The sequence below is a fragment of the Nicotiana attenuata genome, unplaced genomic scaffold (genome assembly GCF_001879085.1).
Source record: "Nicotiana attenuata strain UT unplaced genomic scaffold, NIATTr2, whole genome shotgun sequence".
Taxonomy (NCBI): domain Eukaryota; kingdom Viridiplantae; phylum Streptophyta; class Magnoliopsida; order Solanales; family Solanaceae; genus Nicotiana; species Nicotiana attenuata.
The window spans coordinates 1-3,176 of NW_017673508.1; positions in this window are offsets into that span (position 1 = coordinate 1).

Here is a 3,176-nt window from a genome sequence, read left to right on the forward strand (position 1 = left end):
AAATACACGACCCTCTTTCACAAGACACAGAGGAGAACGATTAAAAACATACTTCATACTATACAATTTCACAATTCTCTTCTAAACACATACTTAGAGTATTCTTGCTTCTTGTCTGCACTTTGGCTTTTACATGACTACTGCTCTCTCTTTACTTGTCTCTGTGAAACTGGTATGTCCTAAATTAATTTTTTAGCATCATCCCAATGTATTTTATTTACAGTCCTTGTATCCATGTCTATTTTCTTTTCTCTGTAAAGTTTAGCACTTAACTTAATATGCCTATATGCTACTGTCTGATTTTCTTTCTTGTGAACACTTGTTCCCTATCCCATTACCCCCCTGTGTGTTTGTGAGTGGGGACTTAGGGCATGGCAACAAGAAATGTTGTCCATGAACTGAGTTATGACCCCCTAGCCTCTAGTTAGGCTGGAGAGTGTGACACTATGTCTCATTGCTGGGTATGCCCTTTGCCTGCTCTTTCTTTATACCCTGTTTCTATTATGAACCCCCATACCCCATTCCCTATGTATGCTGAGTTAAAGTTCATGACCTGGCAGCACCCAAATTGCTGTCCAGGGTTGAACCCGACCTTCAATAGGTCCTAACTCCCCAATTTAAAGTTGACAGGCTGGTCAGGGGTGTGCCAGCATCCCAATTGTTGGGCATGACCACCATCCTGCCATGGCCTTCCCTAATCTCCCCCTATTGCACTTACACTTACTCCTAGACTCTAAGTTCTACCCCCCTCCTTTGAGCCTTGCTTTGGGACCTTGAGCTCCCTCTGAACTTGGACATTTGAGGGCTGGCCCTTCCACACTGCACTATGATTCTGTAATGGTATTTGGGGTGTGAGCATTGCCTGGAGTTCGTGAAGCTCCTTGGAACTTTGACACATCCCAGATAAGAGAAAAGCTTTGGAAATCTGCTCTTTGGAAGTTGGTTTATTTCATGTATCAGACTAGGAGTCTGAATTAGGCTCTCCTTGGTTGGAATTTTAATTTTTGATGTAATTTACTTTTTCTGGATTCATTCAAGTTGTAATAACTTTGTAATAACTATGGGGCGTATAGTAAAATGGGGAGGGTCTCTCATGTTATGCATGTGGGGCAGATATCATGTTTTAGGTTTTATTCCTGCAATCACATCATCTTCGTTTGTGTATCTGCATATAGATATCCTACTTATAGGTCATTTCATTATACATTTAGAAATCATGTCTATAAGTTACTCACATCTACATTTAGAAATCATGTCTATAAGTTTATTCACATCTGTATTTAGAAATCATGTATGTAAGTTTATTCACATTTGCATTTAGAGATCATGTCCATAAGTTTATTCATGTCTGCATATAGAGACCATGACTATAGGGTTTTCTGCACTTCTACACATCATTTATCACTAGGCAAACGGTTTGGAGGCCCAAATAACAAAATGCACTCTAGATACCATGTCTATAGGAATCCTGCACTCTTACAAATGTTTTAAAATCAATCACGCTTAGAGAGCATGCCTATAGGAATAACTAACTGAATCTGAATCGTCCATCTCGCTTGTATGTCTAGAATCAGTGGTAAAGTTGTTTTAAAATCTGCAGAACTTTTATTTGTTTCTAAAATCAATAATCCTCCTTAAAAATCAATACGCCTTCTACATTGTTAGATATCATGGTTACAGATCTCACCTAGTCAAGCCACTAGGTAATTAACTAACTACACCAGTCTTTAATAATTACAGCCATCAGGAAAGTCTAATTTGGACTTCTTATCTGAAAATATGTGATATATCAGCCACCCTTCCTTCGTTAAGTTTAATTAAAGACCTAACCAGTATTTGAAGTCATGCTATTGCATTTAAGTGAGGAGGCCTGTCTGAGCCCTAATTATTGTTTGTCTCCCCCTATTTGACTATATGTTTTGATTGTCGCCTAGATTTTTTATCCTTTCTTGAACTTCTGAAAAGCCCCAATTCCTTTCCCTTTAGGACTAGTAGTTCCAATGCCTCTGGAACTGATAGGATCGGGATGGGTAATAGCATGCAATAAGTAACGATACTATTCCGCGCTTTAATACCTTAACGGGGTGGGAAAGGGTAGACATGGAGATGATGATCACACGATAACACCACGCGTACGATTAGTTACCGGGTGTTGCGTGGATGATCCGTGTATTTTTACAAACCTAGGACCCCCTTTTCCTTTATTTATTATTTTAGATTGTCAATTTTCAGAATTCTGCATTTCGTTTTAGTCATTAAAATTCCCCTTTAATTTTCGCACTGACCTCTCCTCTAAAATCTTCTGCTCATTCCCTTCCTTGTTTGATAATTTGTATTCATTACTTGATCCTATTTTCCTGCATTTAGACATTCTTGCCAATAACTAGGAAGTCACCTATTCAAATTTCAGCATGTTTAGTAACCGTTATACATACCTACTTGCAGTCTTTATGTGAAATTGTCTTGTAGGCTTATTTGCTTTAAAGTCACAATTGTAGCATGGCCGGGAACCACACTAGTGGATCTTGAGGGGTGCCTAACACCTTCCCCTCGAGATAATTTCTAGCCCTTACCCAAACTCTGGTTATTCAACTCAAACCCTTCTTAGTGTCCTAACGCACTTAATCATTAGGTGGTGACACTTCAAACTCCAAAACCCAATTCCCAAAAGGGAAGAGAGTTGTCCTCCCAAATATCGTAAACCCGATTTTGCCTTTTAAAGAAAAAGGGGGCTTCGACACACCTCACATTTTTGGAGAGCAGTTCAGCGAGAGATGGGCACACGGGTTGAGTTGAGCACAACGTTTCATCCTTAGACGGACGGGCAGTCCGAACGGACTATTCAGATTTTGGAGGATATGCTCCGAGCTTGTGTTATTGACTTTGGAGGCTCGTGGGATCAGTTCTTGCCTTTAGCAGAGTTTGCCTACAACAACAGCTACTAGTCGAGTATTCAAATGGCTCCTTATGAGGCTTATATGGTAGGCGGTGTCGGTCGCCGGTTGGATGGTTTGAGCCGGGAGAGGCTCGGTTGTTGGGTACGGATCTAGTACAGGATGCCTTGGACAAGGTCAGGATCATTCAGGATAGGCTTCGTACAGCTCAGTCCAGGTAGAAGAGTTATGCCGACTGTAACGTTCGTGATTTGGCATTCATGGTCGGTGAGCGGGTATTGC